Here is a 20,572-nt window from a genome sequence, read left to right as displayed (position 1 = left end):
TCAAACTTATACCAAACACAGTCTCACACCTGGGAGCCTTGTCTTCTCATACTAGAGAATGTGCTAAGCCAGCAAAGGTAGTCTGTAGGAAGCAAGCTGATTTGTATTTAGGGACAATTCTGTGATTTGCTCAACTGATAAGTAAAATCATTAGGAAGTTCTTAAGAGTCCACTTGTGAAAAAAGTTACCTAGGTAAGAAGTCATATCATACACTTGCTGATGTGACTTCATGCATTGTTTCTACAGGCATTGTTATAGAGTATTTCCGGGGTCACCATAAGATTGAATTGGTCATATTCACAGTAGTATTTATCATATTGCTCTGGGTTGAAGAACTATATATGTGTAGAAATCTATACACAACACTCCCCCTTAATGTTGTTAAATCTTTGATATTCTTGGAAACTTCATTGCCAGCTAAACAGTAGCACATTTCTACTTATTAGCAGAAATGCTAGTAATTTACCTAGATGTTCATAACATTGATTTCTTGAAAGTAGATAATCTGGCTCATCTGTGAATTGCACATCATAAGATGTTTTGTTTGCTTTTTCTGTGTTTATCCATGCTCATTTTAAGGGTTTCAAAGAGACTCTAGGACAAAAAGTCTCATCAATCTTCAAATTCTTTAATTTCCAATAATGAGTACAATAAGCCTATATGTTACATATACACATTCAAAATTAATTTATAAATTTGTCATTAGTATATAATCTGAAATAGATCAAAGGGAAATCCTAGAATCCCACAATATTCCAAAAATATTCATATCTTTAGTTTTGCCAGATTTATTAAACATGAGAAGAGTCAAATCTAAAAGTAAAATACACTAACATATTGTTTCTAATAAAGTTATGAAACAATGCTTAAACCACCATGGTATAATGTGTTAGCTCAGCAGCTAATTATGTTCACTGCCAAGTCCAGTGGTCTGAGTTCAGTCCCCAGGACCTACATGATGAAAGGAAGATCCAGTTCCCATAAACTTATCTCTGTAAATGTACAGTGTGTAAGATAAAAGACACTATGTAATTCTTAAATTTTAGTTTTATAATCAAAACATTTTTAGGCTTGATGTGGCAACTAGTAATGTCACCTTAGTATTCAGGAAACATGGTAGATTGATGGTTTGAGGACAATCTGGCAGCAGAGTGAGTGTGTTTCTGGCAATTATAGCCTGTATAGTGAGGTCCTGTTTCAAAATGGCCTCAGCAAAGTCAGATTAATCGTATACTACTAGTGAATGATTCCCTTCGCCTTTATTATTGCCCTGGGCATTTCTTCTCACTGTCCTCTGAAATAAAGTCTGTTGACTTCTTCCCATTACTGAATTTTTAAATTCATTGCTATTACACCAACAGATAAACAAATAAATTAATGTCTCACAATTGATAATGACTAGTGAGTTAAGATGGCTAGTGACACCTCAAATGCTAAATACTGTCACTACAAAACCAGTTCACCTATGGCTGCATAATAAAGTTACTGAGATTTTCTACTACATTAAATATTACATATCATAAAGAAAACGTGAAAGTTATTATATTTAATAGATAAATTAGTATTTTAAGTTTCACTTCATTGTTCCTTATGTATGATCATGGAGGACACATGTATGTGATTGAAATTGTCTAAAAAATTTAAATGTGTGTTTTAGCAATATAATAGCATATTTGAGGTACATACAGTAAGCCAGTAAGAGCACTCCTCCATGACCTCTGTATCAGCCCTTGCTTTCAGAATCCTGCCCTGTTTAAGATTCTGTCCTGACTTTGTTTGATGATGAACAGCAATGTGGAAGTCTACGCTGAATAAACCCTTTCCTCCCCAACCTTCTTCTTTATTTTTGGTCATGGTGCTTCATCACAGCAATAGAAATCCTAAGACAATGTGTGTGTGTGTATATATATATATATATATATATATATATATATATATACACACAAACAAAATGTCCAAATACGAGAGTGACAATTCTAAAAATACAGATCATTTTCTGATTAGATGCTCAACCCAGAAGTTGACTTTCTTGTCAACTTCAACCATAGGAATTTCTACCATTGTAACTGACAAATTCTCAAATGCTGGGTGATACCTTGAGTTACAAATGTTTTGCTAATCTATTTAGTTATGTGTCTCCAAATGATAGGTAAGGCAATAGATCTAACAACAAACAATATAATTGGTATTATAGAAATGATTCAATTCATGATATTTCTTTACAATCTACAACAAGCTGTCTCTTTGTTTAGTGATAGGCGATCATGAGGAAGTACACACAGGATATGGGTAACCATTCCAGTTTGGATACTATATGTTATTCCAAGGCACAAGTCTTAGAGGCTTTGTCTCCAGAGTGCTATTATTGATGAGAGGGAAAACTTTTAACAGAGCGTCTTTAAGTTATGGAGATATGTCTTTGTAGAGTCTAACCTGTTTGATCTCTCTTATTTCCCAGCCATAATAACATTTTACCGTATGTTACCTGCATTATATGCTATTTCATCCTATGCCACCTGACCTTGGACTTGAACTTCCAAATCCAAAAGCCAAAATATATGTTCTTAGCTACTGATATCAGTGCTCAGTGTAATGACAGGAAATCTGAGGAACACAGGCAGGATGATTCTATAAGACTAAGGCAAACATTGCCTTTACTGTTTCAGACTCTCAGAAGACTCAATCATATCTTAGAAAGCAGAATTGCAACACAATCTAAGAAACCAGCCCCGTTGTATTTGGATATTGTTTGCATGCATAAGAGGGTGAGAAAGAATTGTAGGAGCCAAAGGGGTCAAGGACAGCACAAGAAAGCCTACAGAATCAACAAACGTGGGTTCATAGGTGCTCACAGAGACTGAACCGCCAACCGGGAAGTCTGCTTATGGGACTGACTTAGGCCCTTTGCACATAGATTACAGTTTGGAGCTTGATGTTCTTGTGGAACTCCTAACAGTGGGATCAGGAGCTGTCTCTGACTCTGCACATTCCTTTGAGATCCTTTTCTCCTCTGAGTTGCCTCATCTAGTTTTAATAGATGAGGATATACCTAGTCCTACTGAAACTTGATATGCCATGGCTGGTTTATATCTATGGGATCCCCATACTTTTCTATAGAAAAAATGAGGGGGAGTAAATGGGAAAGACAAAAAGGGGAGGTTGGGGAGGGGCTGCTGTCGGGATGTAACAAAATAAAAAAATAAAAATAAATAAAAACATTGTTTTTAAATTAGTGAGGCCTGAGTGTAATTTTGTTCCTATTATTTATAAACTTTATTACTTAACATTGTGCCTGTATGTTCTCCTTTTATAGACGAGGTGACCAGGATGAAACAGACTAACTATCTAGGACTCATGAGTTTAAAACAGTTCATGGTCTTCAGGTCCCATAGCACCCCAGGCTGGTGCTTCAGCTGCTCCCAGTATAATAGTCGTTTTATATTAAGATCAAGCTATTTAGCAAGCTGAGTGTAATTCAGAAATGATCTACATTTCTGAATTGATTTCAGAAATCAATTGATCTTAATGTCCTTAATTCTTCCTGTTTTCTACTTGGGTAGTAGTGACTTTAATATGAAGCCTCCAAATTAAATAAATTTCTTACATTTTTTAAAGACCAGTACATGAACTATGTAGAAGCATATAATAGGTTGACACCTCTCCCCAAATAAGCTACAAACTTACCACTTTCTTGGGCATTTTAAGATGTGCAAACATATTTCGTGAAACATTTTATTTAAACCACGAACTGAGTGAGTAATTGACAATCTCAACAGCATGGATAATCTAAATGCAGCATTGATGCCATTTAATTTCTCACAGTTCTTGTCAATATCTGTTGTAAATAATGCAAATATAAAATTGCTATTACAGTTGTAATTTTATAAATAAAGTACCCAACTGAGTGGCTTCATATTGTTCTTTTAAGACAAAGAACAGAGCAGGGAAACAAAAAAAGAACTGCACACAACTTTCAGATAACTTTGGAAACCAAAATTGAGTTGAAAATGGCCATAGTCCAAACTCATCACCCTGGAGATCACACAGATGGGGAGATAAAAGTAGCCCCACGTGAGCCCCCTGTCAATGCTCAGTCTTTTATTCTGAGTCTCAGGTAAGCCACCTGCATGCTGATGACATCACACACATAAAGGCCAGGGGCTGATTACTGGATGGGTGCTCTTTATTATCATATATCAGGTGTCACCTGCAATTTCATGTCTTTGGCAATGCGACAAAGTCCATCTGTCATCTACTTGTGGATCTTAGTCAATTTTCTCTGCTCTTTGGAAACAAGCTTGTATATCATGTGGGAGTCCATTTTCTGAGACTAGCTGTGAAATAAATGTGATAACAGTTAAAGAAAACAAGCTAATGTTTCTATATAATACCAGCAAAGAGAAATGTCCTGCTTCTCTGATGTTTTACTGTATGTAACCACAACTGTCTCAGATTTGTAGGGAAACTGTTAACAGGTCCTACTATGGAGTTTATACAGTTGGTGAAGCAGAATATTGATGCACTGTGGTCTGTTATGAAAGCAATTGTATCGTATAAAGATCTTTGTATGATCTGCTGGCAGCATACCTTCTAAGATAATCTTTAAGCAGGTCATACTTTTATTGTGAGGAAGTGAGTTTCCATGTTTTTAAGAGTTGACCTATATGTAGCTTTGTCTACTCACAGAAAATAATGATAATAATAATTAATAATAATAATCTTTGTTTAGGTATAGAATTCTAGGACAACATTACACTGGTACCTGGAAGAGTGTGTCTATTTGCATAACTGCAAGTTAGGATTTTTCTCTACAAGATAAAAACTCAGTAGTATAGCATTGGATATTTTTTCAAAACACCTGGAAAGCTGCAGAACTTAGTTTTATGTAAGTTTTGGTAGAATGAGTTAAAACACATTTTACCAAAAGCAAATTCAGTGTGCGCCATCCATTTCTCAGTTCTGAATTGAAGTGGACAATTACAGAGTTGGTATTACAATGTATGCCCATTACAATAGACTTGATTCTGTGAGAAGCTCCAAGTCTCTTTCAATGTCAATTACCAGGCAGGGTTTCCAGACCCTGCATTTGTCATAATTATATTTGAATTTGTTACTGCTTGATTAGAGGGCTGTCTGAATCTACTTAGATTGAGAAACTTCGGGCAGAATCAGAAGGATAGCTGAGAGCACAAAAGATCAAAGAGACCCTAGCCTCATCAAGGTGCTAGTTTCTCAGTCATAAAACAAAAGAAGTGAGTCCTAAGAAAGACAATCAGGTGGCATAAGAAAAAGCTAAATGCTGCTGGGAGTACGTGTGTGCACACACATCTGTGCAAACACACTATAGAGATATAATGAATGATTACTAATCAATCAGTTATCTGATCCATCTCTATAGCTTTTACTAGTGGCAGGTTGTCTTGTAATGATGAATTTTATTTTCAGTATTATACAATAACTTGGGGCTGCCATGTGCCCTTCTTTTGTTTCCAGCAGCATCACCAATGTCCTTTATAAGTGAATACAGTTCCTCATGACACATTTCTCGGGACCTGGATTCTGACCATTGAAACACATTCTGTCTTATCTGCTCTTACACCTGTCCCCTGCCCCTGGGATAAAGTCAGGGCTAATGTTATTATGCTGTCATACTTAAGAACAGGTACACGGAAGTTGACTGCATAGCTTAGTGACTGAATATCTTGTTGGCATGCACTCTATTGTGTCTTGTTGTGTGACTTTTCCAAGGGAGATTTAATGAACATCTCTTCGAATAGAGCACCTTGGATAGGGTCCCAATGATATATCAACGAAGCAAGTTCATCTAAGTATAGCTTGGTGAAGCAGTGAGTTTACTGAACTCACTTACAGGGTCATGGACATCTTAGTCACTGTTACCGTGGCAGTGAGAAAATAGTATCCCACAAGCAACATAAAGGATAAAGTGTTTATATTGGCTCACAGGTCAAGGGCCTATTCCACCATGATGTGGAAGTTCTGGTGGCAAAGGCCTGAAGCAGCTGAGTCATGAATGTGTATGGCCAGCTAGCTTTCTCATTTGCTTTTAGTTTGGGACCCCAGCTCGTGGAATAGTGCCACCCATAATTAGAATGGCTCTCACTAATGAAGATAAGCCCTTATAAACATGAGTGGAGGCTAATGTAATCTAATTAGATAATCCCTCAAAGGCACAACTAAGAGTTTGTCTCCTTTGAATTTATATATATTGTGAAGTCAACAATCGATTTTAACTCTCAGACCTCCACTTCTTGCCAAATGGATGCCTAAACATATCATTTTAAATTCGTACCTTCTTTCTCCTCTGCCCATAAACTCATGGTCAACTCAGAAAGCAAAACACATTCAGTCCAACTTCAAAAGTCCCTAATTGTCTTTAATATTCCCCACAACAATCTATAAATGCCCAAAGTTTCTTCTGAAACAAAAGGTAATGGCTTAACTGTGCTCCTCGATAACATAAAAAAGTTACAAACATCTCCAGTATACAATGGCATAAGATATTCCAAAAGGGTGATGGGAGCATCCTGAGGCAGGATCAGGACAAAGCAAGATCAGAGTGTAGCAGGGAAAACACCAAATCCTGCAAAGCCATGTCAAGTATTTTCGGCTCCCAGTGGAATCAGCTGGTCTTCTCAGAGTCTGTGCAGTCTCAAACCTGATCTCATCTCTGCTGTGAATGAGACACATAAGGTCCTATTGGGTCATGCACTCTGGGATTGTAGATTTTCTCAGAGAAAATTCCATTTCTCTGTCATCTTTAACATCCTGGTATCTCCACTGTAACTTAGACTTCAGTTGTCACAGTGTCATGCAGGGGCCTGTATGGTGTCTTCTTGTATGGAATGCTGACCTTATCATATACTTCCTTGTTTCAGCTAAAACTGGTAAATATATTCCATGATTTTTTAAGTCTCCTTTCAACTCCGGAAACCAGTACCATGGGAATAGCACAACCTCTTAACAGTGAAGCCTTATAAAAATATTTCATAACCCAATTCAACCACTACTATATAAATTTGTTCTGTTATAGTTTTCCTCTTTCCCTGGGTGGAATGAAACTCAGGTGTCGCCTGATCTCTTTAGCTAGTACTGCCACTTTGTCCTCAGCTTTTTAGAACTCAACTTTAGTAGAGGTTCTTGCAAAATGTCACATTTATGTGCACAATTTTTACTTACCAAACCACACATTCTCCATCTATTTCTACTCCCTTTTCTTCTTCATCTCCCTGTAAATCTGGATGAAGGAAGTAATCAATAATCATGCAAAAGCCTGAACGTTGTATTGTCATGAAACGTCTTCACAAGCAAATTATTCCACCACATTTGAAAACAGTCCCACTCAAGTGTTTAGACGAGACAATATTGCCTGATTCATGCCAAGACAGAGCATGAATGGCTTGGAGTCCAATAGCTCTGATGATAAATCATGAGCTGGCCTTCTCTATCAGCACATCTACCTCAGCTGTGGTCACTACCCCTCCCACTAAAGCAGACTATTAAGCATTCTAAGTCAGCAGCTTCACACTGTTTTATAGCCCTCCGCAATATTTATATATCTCCTACAAACTAGTTCAGAAGGCCTAGGTATAGCATGGTTAGTTTCTTATAGCAATGCTCTCACAAAATATCAAGTGTTTACCATGGCTTGTGGATTAAGATGATAGCTTATCATGCTGTATTGTGGGAGGTGGTACATGTAGTTGCATATCTCTCTATAGGAGCAGGAGCGTGGTCTGCTTAGTGACATCATGCCAAGGAGCAGACACTGACGAATAAGTGAGCCTCCTCTGGTTTTCTTTTTTCCTGATGTTTGTTTGTTTGTTTGTTTGTTTTTGTTGCTGTCCTAGGCTCTCAGCCCATAGGATGGCTCCATCCATGTTTAAGATGGATTTTACCCACTCAGTTAAGTCTGTCTGGAAGGCATATAGATGTAATTTCTAAGATTCCAAGTCCTCTGAGTTCCATAAGATTCTTCACAACTAGTAATGAAACCAACTGAGTCTTTACCATTCCAAGCATAGAAATCTAGTTTCCTCTTCACCACAGATCTACTGCCAGTCTTTTAGGGCATTTTTGTTTATGGAAAGGGACAGAAATGTACTTGCTTCAAATACTTGTCAGCACTGTGACCTGATAGTGATGAACTCAGTTTAGAGCCACAAATGTACATGGCCAGTGGAGGAATCTTTGTTCCTTCTTTCTTTAAATTGCTGTTGCTTCAAGGTATAGGCATTAATGCCACTATCCCTGCTGCTATACACTTCTATACAAACTCTTACTGTTCTTTTTACTTGGACACTCAATGAGGAAAGCTACTAAGCTAGGCCTACTGAATGAGTGGATTGTTCTGCAGACATGAGGGGCTACTTTGCCTCATTAGCTACTTTGCTAAGCCTTTGTATTTCTACTCTTCATTTTGGCAAATGCAACAGAAATAGTGACTCAAGCTCTTTTTGAATCCTTTTGTTCCTTGTTCATGTACAAATAAGACTTCTTTCATATCATACAGTATCTTGGATTTGCCTAAATCTCCAAACACTATGAGAGACAAATACTTTGAGATGTAGGTGAAAGCCATTGTTTTCCTTTGACTTAGAAAGAGCATTAACCTGCAAAGCTGAGTACTGTTTGCAGCTATAAATGATTTGGTTTCTCAAGAGAAGATGCAGCCTTTTTACTGCCTGTTTTCCCCTGAGTTCTCTTCTGCAGTTGTAAGATGAAGTTCAAACTCTCTTATTGGTTGTTACCTGATAAGGAGGTCATGTTTGTTAATTAGTCATAGCTGTGTGGTGAATGTTCTATGTTTATACTTGAAAGGTATTAACATATTTGTAAATGTTGCATAATGGGATATTTTGCTAATTTAAATAGTAAAGTTAAACATAAACAAAACATCATGGATTTATTATAGTATCCAAAAGTATCTATATCCTTTTTTATCACCTTAGAATCTTATTCTTACCCATAATAATAGACGTAAATACAGGTAACACGTTAAAGGATTGTCACACAGCCTAACAAATCACATAGGGGATTTTTATAAACCATTCTGTACCTTTATACAATGATTTTAAGAATATTATCCATAGGAATTAAATTTCAAGCATGTATTGTGTCATAATTCTGCTCATGTCCATACAATGAACATTTATGTATTATATGTGTGGTTTATTTATAAAATAACATATAAGGCATTTTTAAATGTTCTTTTAATGATACGAGACAAATGAGGAAAACCACATTCTATTTTCAGTTTTACACTGTTTAAATATCATTTCATGAACAGGTACAGTTCCTTAGTAAACAGTTAAATAAAAGTGTAATAATCTTAATCTTCTCAGTAAATACTATGCTATACACTAAGACACAGTCTTCATATTTCACATCACTTTGCTAAAGAATATTGTGTCTTGTGCAGTCATGCAGGGTGCCAAACAGGTTAATTTATTTCTCTCACTGATGTTAAATGTGAATAGAGCAGTGTTATCTGATAGCAATTTCATCAGTGGTTTTGAATGTTTACAGTCTAGGATACTTCTCAAAAACTACATTTTTCCTTTCCTTTGGAAGACACTATCTTACAAACCCACTCTAACTTTCTCCACTTAAAATTTGTAAAAATACTTTTCTTTTAATTTTTTTAAAAACTGTATTTCCTGTAGATGAGTGTTCTACCTGCATGCTTTTCTGTACATTCCTTGTGTTCCAGGTGTCCATGGTGTTCCTGATATCCCGGAACTGGAGTTACAAATGGTTATAAGTCACCATGTGTACACGGAGAATTGAACTCAGGTTCTCTGGAAGAGCAGCCAGCGCTCTTATGTGGAGCCATTGCTCCAGCCACGCACTAATCCTTTCTAAATGTCTCCAAGGAAATGTACAAACGATGCTAATTTCAGAAAATAGAGTAGAAACCCAAGGTAATGTTCAGTTCTTTCCCTGAGGTCTAGCCATGATTAATGCAACCTAGGAGAGTCAAACTTTCATCCGTGAGTCCTGAGAGCCTGACCCTAGCCTTTCATTTCCTTAAAAACCAGCCTTTCTCCCTTGCTGACAGGCATGGTGTTTTATTCCTGATTTGGATATTATTTTCTTTATACTTCCTTGTATCCCAACATCCTCCAAGTACCCAAGTGCCTGGTCTTCTCTGTGAAATTCCTTTGCGTTACTGCTTCAGTGCCTAGAACCTTCTGCCAAATGATATATCAGGCATTGCCTTTCTATTTCCTTCTCTTGGGCTATCCTGTAACCAACTACACTCTAATTTCTATTGAGATATTTAGTGCATGGTCCTAGGTCACCTGTTAACAACAAGTAAGTGACATTTATTTACTAATCCATTAAAAATAAATATGTATGAAAAGCCCAGATTGTGCCAGGCACCACGCCAATGCAGGTGAGCTATTACGCATCTAACTGACCTGTTCTCAGGAAAACTGTCCTGTAATTAGTGATTGTCAACAACTACTTGTTCTTTTTTGCCTCCTCCTTTTTTGTGCAAAAAAAAAAAATCTATTTTTTCAAATAGATTTCAAAGAACTACAATGTAAGTAATGTTCATATCTGATCATGAGTCCAGCTTGCTCATTCTAAATTTTAGTCTTTTTCTACACTGCACCTGGGATAACTGAATTACTGTCCTTACATCTTACCTGTTTCCTGCCAGGTCAGCTTTGTCTATGAAGCAGTTCTATGTCTTAATTTAATTCTGCCTCTGTCCACCTGAAGACTGCACCACACAGAGCTACCCTTTCTGGTTCATTCCTAACAAGTGGCATGTAGGTCTAACTGTGAAGTTCAGAAAGATTTGTGATAATCTCAAGAATGAAACCCTTTTTATGCCTCTGATTAGATTTGGGTTACAAGCAGAGATGTGCCTGCAGCCCCTTTAGAACTGATCCCTTTCCTAATCTCTATTTAAAAAATCATGAGCCAATGCTTGGCATATGTTTTCATTTAAAAACATTTTTTTAAAGAATATATTTTTCTTTCATATTTTGGTCAAGAATACAGAAGTTTCAGAAATACATAAACAAATGAAACAATGATCCAAAATCCTATTCTGAGGGGGAAAATGTGTATTTTCCTTTCTCTTTCATTTCTCTCAAGAACATTCTGAGAAATATAAAAGAGAAAGGTAAATATTTTGTCATCACAACCCTTATCATTACTTATGAGTATTTTCTGCCTTTGAACAACCTTCAGAACAGTCTCAAGAACATAATGTCCTCGTCAGGCCTGACAAACCTAAGTAAAAGCTCTAAGAGTGGCTTGCCACTGGCTGGAGTTTAGAAAATGAAAGAAAATATGTGTCTGTCCTTTCATCACTGCTGGCTGCCACCTGCAGTGCCCTCTTCTTAGATCTCTACATTCCTGGGTTATGTGTTAGGGCATGGTGCTCTTTAGGAATACTCTGAAGAATTGCTACCACATATTTGAATGGTCACATGATTCTCTTCTTTTTCTTAGAGCACAGAACTTTGTTAAAGTTATGAATCTAAGCATAGAAAAAATTAAAAGGGTGTATATATAACCATTTCTTTTTGATTACATATATATATGTATATATATATATATATATATATATATATATATATTTGCTCCTTGTTTGGGTACTTTTCTGAAAAAATGCTATTGCCCTGAAAGTAATTTTGTTATTATGAAACCTTTACAATAAACAAAGGAATAGAATGTATCAAAAATCTAGTTGCCAATTAATATTCCTAGTAATTGTGGTATAATTTCAGAAGCTTCTAGTAAATGGTGACCATAATCACAAAGATTAATGAGGGTTAGCAAAGGTGGAAAATCCAGATGCTGGCAGCAATCCACTCTGCAAGTTACAGTGAACACACAGCAGAGAAACATGGGGGTGAATATGATAATTAATAGAAAGGTCATCCTCAGGGTTCAGTTTTGAATTTATTTTTGAAACATGGTAAAGTTCTAAACACATCCTCAGAATTGAGAAAAGAATTCAACTGATAAACACGACAGACAAGCTTATTAAACATTTCCTGTCTCTTGTAGTGAGCTAAGTGCCCAGAGGTGCCAAATAAGAAAGTCCTGTATCTTAACTTCTAGCTGCATATAACCAACTTGGATTGGAAATGAATACATATTGAAAGGTAGTATTCAGTATAATACAATGGAAGTGGCTAACCTTGGTAAAGTCAGTAAGCTTTGGGAGTCTCAGACTCACAGTTTGCTTGACAGAATTGGATTGGCTCTGAATAAATGTTTAATGAATACATGTTTAGAAGAATCTGTTATGAAAGCAATTACAAAGACTGAAGATTGGAGAAGGGGTAAGCGCTGCAAAAGAAGCTCCAGAAAGGCAAGAGTATCCCAGTGCCAGAGAAGCCTAAACCCAAGCATGATCCAAATGAGCAAAGGTGGACTCAGAGGCAGAGATCAATCCCATTTGAAGGCAGTTGTGTGGTTTCAACCAAATATAGCAGTAGGAATCAGATGTGCTTAGCTCTTCTAGTATACAAAGAGACAAAGGAACCTCAACCTAGATGTTCAAGAGAGAACTGCTGTGAAGCAAGCGTTAAAAGGCACAGGGAATACAAATTAGGGTAGCTTCAAAATCCAAGCCAAGGATGTAGATGTCATACAAAGTGGCTCATTTAACCCTATAAACTTCCCACATAATTGAGTCAATGTTTCTACAGCATGACAGAATATGAAAATATTTGTAAAACAACATAATTATAGGATATATTAAGGAACCACTTTTGTCTTCTTTATTTAAGAGTGTCAAGATCTTTTACCTGTTATACCTAATTAAACAAACAAGCAAAACACCTGTATGGTTCTTTTCACAAATGCTATGTGCAATGCATATACTTCCAGGACGAATTGCTCATTTGAGAAAGGTGACAAGGATTTCAAGCAGGAAATGCAGACCCCATTGGCAAATGGGCATACCCAAGTCCCTTCCTTATGTTCTGAGTCAGTTACCTTGGTAGGTGTAGGAAGACAAACCATAGTCATCTTGTTTCCACCAGAAATTATCACTTGAGGAAAGCGTTTGCTTCACTTTACATTTGGTTATTAGGCAAAAAAAGATTGGTAAAATCAGTCTTTGTAATTACTCTGCGAATGCTTCAGTTTCTTCACCTCTAACTAATTATATCAAAAGAAAAAATATTTCTCAAAAGCTCAGGCTAGTAAGACATCAAATTATAACTAATAATTTGATAAGGTATTCAGGCAGAGCAGTGTTGCGATCTAGTGATTGAACAGATTTCTACTAATTAGACAGGTGACCAACATATAACATCTAAATTGGTGAGTCCCCTTGATTGTCATAGGTAAACACTATGAGATGTCTAAAATTAAGGCTCATTTCGAAATAACGCTGGGGTCCCCAGACTTAGAGCACTGCTACTGCACCTCCCTCATTCTGACTATTATTAGTGCTTGTGCCTGGCACCATTAGGTACTCGGGAGCATGTGGCTCTACCACAATATTGATAGTGTAAAGGAAAGACCTGGCAAATCAGGGAAACTTCCAGATGGGCTTGATCCTCCAGATTATCAGCACACTGTATTGTTGTTAAATAAAATACTTTCCAAATGTTCCTACACTGCTTCTGCACCACAGCTAAAGGAAAGTGTGTTTTGGAGGGTCCATTTGAAACAGAGTTTGGAAGATAGTGTTTTGCTCATTTTAAAGGCAAAATAAAAGTCATAGGTGGCTTCCAACCAACATTATTAATTTGTATAATAATTATTTTTTCCATTTCCTAATTTCTAATGGAGATTCCTGGAGACAGTATAATTTTCACCCTCAGAGCACTCTCAATGCCAATAATGATTTAGTAGATGTTTCTTTTTTGTTTGTTTGTTTGTTGAAAATAGATTCTTTTCTCTAAGTGTATCACCACCATAACTCCCCTCTTCCCCAGACTCACCCCCTCCATTTTCCTTCAGAAAAGAGTAGGCCTCTGAGAGATGACAGCTAAGTTGGACAAAACAAGGTACAATAAGGAAAGGCAAACCACGTATACTGAGGCTGGACAAAGCAACTCAATAAGGAGAAAAGAGTTCCTAGGGCAGGTAAATGGGTCAGAGGTACATAGGTTCCTACTGTTATGAGTCCTACAAACCCACCAACCTATCAGTCATAACATACACACAGAATACCTGGTGCAGACCCATGCAGACCCATGTAGGCCCATGTAGGCCCCATGCAGACCCCATGAAGGCCCCATGTTTCAGTCTGTGGGAGTCCATATCAACCCTGCTTAGTTGATTCAGTGGGCCATGTCCTCCTTGTATAGAAGTTTTTTAGTGAAATCAAAGAAGCTACAGATTTTTCTTTACGTTACTATAAACTGATGTGGTTTTTCTGGTCTCCTTCTTTGTCCATGTTCCATATTAGGAAGGTGTTTAAAATACATCAGGGAAAAAAAGGTATTTGGATGCATTGAAATCCACTTAACTTTTAAGTCTGGTTTTGTTTTGGTTTGATTTGGTTTGGTTTTTTTAGATTAGTTCAATGACAAGGAAAGAAAAAGCTTTCTGGAAAGTGTTTTTTGAGCAGAGTTGTGACCAAGAGTACTGGTCATTTTGATTCCCACATATATGGAAAGGAAGAAGCCACAGTAGCTTGACAATACAGTTGAGTGTGTCCCCTCTTGTTGTTTTACATCATAGACAGAGTAGTTTTTCCTGATTGGTTTTTTTGCCCCAAACCAAAAAGGTAAAAATCACAATGTTGAATAGTGGCTTCCTCTAGAATGGTCCCTACATACGAAGCAGCCCTTAGTCCTACCCAGGACTCACAAGTGTCTCCTAACGAGCAGCATGCTTGCAGCTCTCTTGGCAAGCACAGCAGAACATGAATCCTATCATGATAATGAGTCTTATTTTTCCATTATATTTTAACTTCTAAAATGCATAGCAATCTGAAATGTAGCAAGATGGCCTATCTCTCACTGGTGGAAAAAAATCTATAAAACCATGGACATGACCTACAATATTGCCTCTTCAAGGCTAGTGTGGCTATGGAATACAGAGGAAATAGTCTGTGGTTGATGTAAAAATTTATATTGTCTAAGATGTTACTGAGAAAATACTTCAAGAAGAAATTCTGTGGCAGAGATACTGAATATTTTATGTATATGGTGGTAGTGGTGTGTGTGTGTGTGTGTGTGTGTGTGGTGTCTGTGTGTGTGTGTGTGTTTGTATGTGTGAATATACATGTATATGTATATGAAACTTGCACCTAAATTATTTTTCACGTTTTCATTTTACCTCTGAAGTATATAGCATTTATACTGCAGAGGAAGAATTTGTCTACAAACCATCTTATATCTCAAACCCTATTTAATGATCTGGTTCCTTGAGGATTAGATCATTCTTTGACTAACTTTGGTCAGTAAGGGGGTAAGCCATGTTTCCTTTCAGGATTTTTTTCTTTAAAAAAATAATAGTTTAATGGTTTGTTCCAGTTAATCTGAGTACAATTGTGTTCAAACATACAATGTAGGTATCCCCAAATAAACCAGAAGCAAACAACACTTTTGCATTCACATATAATAATCATATTTGTATAAATTTTGCAGTCTTTCCATCTACATAAATTATTATAGCTTGAACAAAAAGATGAGAAGCCAGAAAGGGTAGAGATGTGACTCGTTTATGCTTTATCTCTTCAAGAAGTTCATTTTTGGGTAAGTATCATTTGGATGAGGATTAACTTAATCAGAGATTTTGAATCTTTTCTACTTTAATTTCAAACTCTTAAAAAAAAAAGTCAGAGTCTCTAAAAGAACTAAACCTGTGGTGACAAAGCATTATGTTCAAAAACTTAAAAAAAAAAAAAGAAAAAAGAAAAAAGAAAAGAAAAGAAAAAAGGAAAAAAGAAAGGAAGGGGGGACAGTTTTTAAAGCAGCCAGCGGCTGTAAGAGAGATAGTGAAGGCAGCAGATTTGTGACAGAGTGGAGCATGAAACCCATCAGCTGATGAGTGAAAATCCCTGGTTTCTAATTAATCGAGGTACACAGGCCAAGGGATGAAGAGGATCAGGGAAATGAAATCAGGAAGACGATAGCATCAGTCATTTCTGCGGCCCATTGTCATACTTCAGAATCTGCTGTAATGAATCACTCAGGCATTCCACAGATACATTCAAATGGTAGAGAGAATTCATTGTCCGGTGGAGAGTGCTTGATAGAGATCTTTCCCCCCACACTCTTTCTCAGAAGCCTATGATCAGAAAAGGAAATCCAGACAGCACAACAGGTGTGCTCTTAGCAGGCAGGCCTGCTGAAATCTGCAAATGAGCCAAGGATGGAAGAAGTTTTTCCTACTATTTTTTTCCCTCCCAAAATGTATACAAAGAAGGGGTGGGATGCGGTATCCATGAAAGAGAAATCTTGTCAACAAAAGATCTTGCAAGGGGGGACAAGTGTGAGCTGAAGAGAGGACTAAGTCCCTTCAGTGGTTGAGAAGTGCATGTTCCTATAAAAATCTTAAATAGGGATATGAGGCACCCCACTGAACATGGAGTCTAGCTCAATTGATTGAATTCATGGAGGGACATACTTCCTTCAAGGGACTATCAGTGCAGTAAAGGAAGTGCTATGTATGGCATCCTGTCTCTGGTAAGAAGACACAATACTTATCCTCAGAGTCAGCTGCTCTTGGCCTGCTGGGTGTTTCCCAGAGTGAAGCCATTGAGACTTCGGGATGAAGCCCATTTCAGGATGAAAACTGTAGCGGGAAGTCAGCTTAAGCAGGAGTGAGTTTCTCCCAGGCTGTAGCTCACTTGTGCAGCAACCGGATACTTTAAGGGCGAGACAATCACCAAGACCTGTTTTCGGTGGACACCGACTCAACAGCAACTTGACCCGGAACAATCTGGGAGAAGGTCCAAGTGTTATCTGGCATTAGGAGACATACAAAAATAATTGTTTTTCAAATAGTCAGGTATCATACGGAGACATATAAGGATGGCAGATTCATTTTAAATTTAATTACTATAATATAGGGTTTCACCATCCGTATTATCAATCACCAAGGCACTTTGGAGTTAATAATATTAAAACTGCAACACTAACGAGAATTCTACTTCACGATGAAAATAATTTTGATCACGGGTAGATTACAAACCCATTTACACTTACAGTTACTGAGAATTCTATTATCTCTCTTCTCTTGTGAAAGATGTTAAGACGTGTTTTTGGAAAGTATCAAGATTACAAAGGTGTGCCGTGTCTATGACATTCTGAGCTCAGACTTTGAGAAAATCTTTAGAAAGCTTATACAGTGTTAAGATTTCACTAAGGGGATGTGAGGCAGAGAAAGCAGCTGTGGTTACAGGTGGGCACAAAGCCCCTTCCTTGTCTTTCGAGATCCTGTGATACCTTTTCAGGCAAAGAAACTCATTCCAAGTGCTGTCTTTGTCTACGTGTTAGATGCTGTGACTATCTAGTAGAGCATATAGGTGGTTCTCACTCTACAGTCTGGATAGCACTAATGGTTTCCTTAGTCTTAAGGAGATCTGGAGATGTAAGTAGATTTCAACTCAGTTTTTTGGGGGGTCAATGAGTAAGTAAGCTTAGAAAGTCCAGCCCTCAACTCTAGGTGTGTGTTAGAGTCATCCAGAATGTGAAAAATACACTTCTTCCATTTCTGCCTCCATCTGCATGCCTGTATCTTTTTCCAACTATCTATTGTCTCTATGAACACACACACATATCTATGCATATTTTGGAAGGAAATATGTCCTTTAATAAATTAGATTAATTGAGCCTTCTCTGCATCTCGTACCGATGTCCTTTATATCCCCATGTGTGATATACAGAGGATATACAATATTTGCCTGAGTTTTATCTAGGATAGAGCTCAGGTGTAAGTCATTTTGAGAGTTCCACTGATATTTGTGTTGTGTTAAAAATCTTCATGTCACCCAGTATGAGCAATAACTGCAAAGCCAGCGCTCTGCACCGTAACTGGGGAGATGCTCAGCTTCTCTGGTAAACTGAGGAATTTTATATTCATGACCTGACTAACCTGTGGTAGCTTCACACAGTTTCCATCCCAGAAGAATATCCATTTCTCATGATCCAAACAGCTTGGCAATTTTGCAAAAAATATTCAACCTTATATACTTCATGATCACTTTTTGTATATTTCAATTTATGCCTCTAATTACTATCAATGTTACCAGCATCTACGACTTCACCAGTTACTGAATACCTTGTTTCTAGAAACATGTAACTGGGTCGATTTTATTACACCAAGAATTCATTTAGCAAACATAAACATACAGTTATTGATTATCACTAAAAGTAAATTTAAAGTCTGGGATGTAGAAACGTGGGCATATGCCACTGATACACGTAAACCTGAACTGTCATATATTGATAACTACAAGGATGAGCAATGAAAACACAGGAGTCAATCATTCTATGTATTAACTTTCAAATATGCCTTACGAGTTTTCATTAGTAAAAAGGCTTAAAAACAAATAAACTATCTGTAGCTTTAAGAAGATGCTGTTTGAAAAGACACTAAAAGAATTAGCAGGAAAAAGATGACAGAAAGCTGGTAGAAATTCAATGGTAATGAGCTGTCAAACTATTCCCATTGCCTGTCTGCAGCCAGCGTATTTGTATCATAGTTCCTGGTCAGTTAGATTCTGCTCTGTGAACTGAGTTTTCTCTTTAAAATTTGACATTTCTTAGCACAGGAACATATACTGTCACTACTTTCTATATGTTTTCCGCTATGTGCATATTTAACTCACAAATACTTGTGCATCAAAATGCAAGCTGAAATAAAACTGGGCAGTTTCAATTGCCACCATTGTAAGTTTCTCTGTAGTCTTCATTTTGTTTTCTTTGTATCTGGGCTCTTCATTTGTAGCCTTCAAACTTGCTTGGGCACCTTTTTTCCTTTGGTTCCCACTATGGAAACTAGCAGTTAGTAATCACAAATACCTCCAAATATTTACTTGCCCAACTCTTTGTTTTCTATAGGACTCATATGTCTTGCATATGTATATGTGTGCCATATGCACAGATATGGAAGTAATTAGTTTTAGAAATCAGTCTATTACTGTCACTTAAAACATTCCCACAAGCGTGGAAACTGCGCCCCATACTGGTTCCCTGCTTTGGCGGAACTCTGAATAAATTACATTTCTAGAGCCTGCCAGCTTCCAATTCCAGTTTACTGCACTTTGAGAAACAGCTTTCCTTCATATGCTGCATATATACATATTGTCTTTATAGGTATATTTTAATCATTCTCTTCTTGTATCTTAACAATAACTTTGCAGGAAGGTATGCACACTGTTCTTGGGGCTATGTCCTTAATTAGGTCAAATGATTTGGGTCATAATTGCAACAAGCAACCTAGCTCAATAGCTTTCACTCCTAAGCATTATTATTTAACATGCCTGTTAGTATTCTAAATTGAGAAACACCTGGGTACATATACAAGTTTTAATGTGATTTTCTTTAAAGTAATAAACTATGCTTATTGTGGTGTCTTTTGGCATTTGGAGGCATAGAAAGCTTTGATCTGTCATTTCTCACAGAAACAGTATTCTGTCTTCTGATTTGGAATCACACAGACTAAAATCTTTAGCAGTATATACCTAAATGTATAAAATCAATTGGCAAAGGGGTTAGAAAACAAAGTTGTAAATAAGTAGCACTATTCTAGAAGAGAGAAAGACCATTGTTCAGCTCACCAATTTAATCCAGCCACTTTGCAAAATGAAGGCTATTTGGATACGTTTCATCAGGAAAAAGAAAAGAAAAGAAAAGAAAAGAAAAGAAAAGAAAAGAAAAGAAAAGAAAAGAAAAGAAAAAGAAAAGAAAGACAGAAAAAAGAAAGAAAGAAAGAAAGAAAGAAAGAAAGAAAGAAAGAAAGAAAGAAAGAAAGAAAGAAAGAAAGGAAGGAAGGAAGGAAGGAAGGAAGGAAGGAAGGAAGGAAGGAAGGAAGGAAGAGAGAAAGAAAGAGAAGGAAAGAGAAAGAAACTAACCAGATACTCTGCAGGTGATCAGTTCCAAGGATTTCTCCAGAGTCAGCCCTGCAAATATTTACCATATATGTATGCATATTTGTGTGGATCATGATAAGGTACCAATTTGGGATTTTTGGAAACTGAACTAGAGTGTCATTGGAGACATGGCCTGATTGGACTGTACTCAGAAGCAAAGTGCCTTGAGAAGCCAACAGAGAAAGAGGATGAGCAGGCAAGGCTGGACAGTCCACCGTGCCAGCTCTAATATCCAGTGCAATTATTTTGTGGACATCCACTCCTTGCCTGCACAGGAGATAGGGCTATAAGTGTATGTTATTTTTTAATTACAAGGGGGGTAGAAAAAATCCTGATGATGGGCTGGAAGGTGCCATTGCATTGTTATTTTTTCCCTCTCCCTTCGTTTGCTGATTATGTGAGCCGGGCTCCTTTGCTAGCCGATGATAAGCAGAATTTCCATGTTCTCTGCATAATTAATCCATCTCTGCCTCTCTTCTTGCCAAGTCGCCCGTTATCGCCGGCACATGCCTGAATTGCAA

This window comes from Mus caroli, unplaced genomic scaffold (genome assembly GCF_978045245.1).
Source record: "Mus caroli unplaced genomic scaffold, Mus_caroli_1 scaffold_16, whole genome shotgun sequence".
In the NCBI taxonomy this organism is placed as follows: domain Eukaryota; kingdom Metazoa; phylum Chordata; class Mammalia; order Rodentia; family Muridae; genus Mus; species Mus caroli.
Note: the sequence above shows the minus strand (reverse complement) of the source record.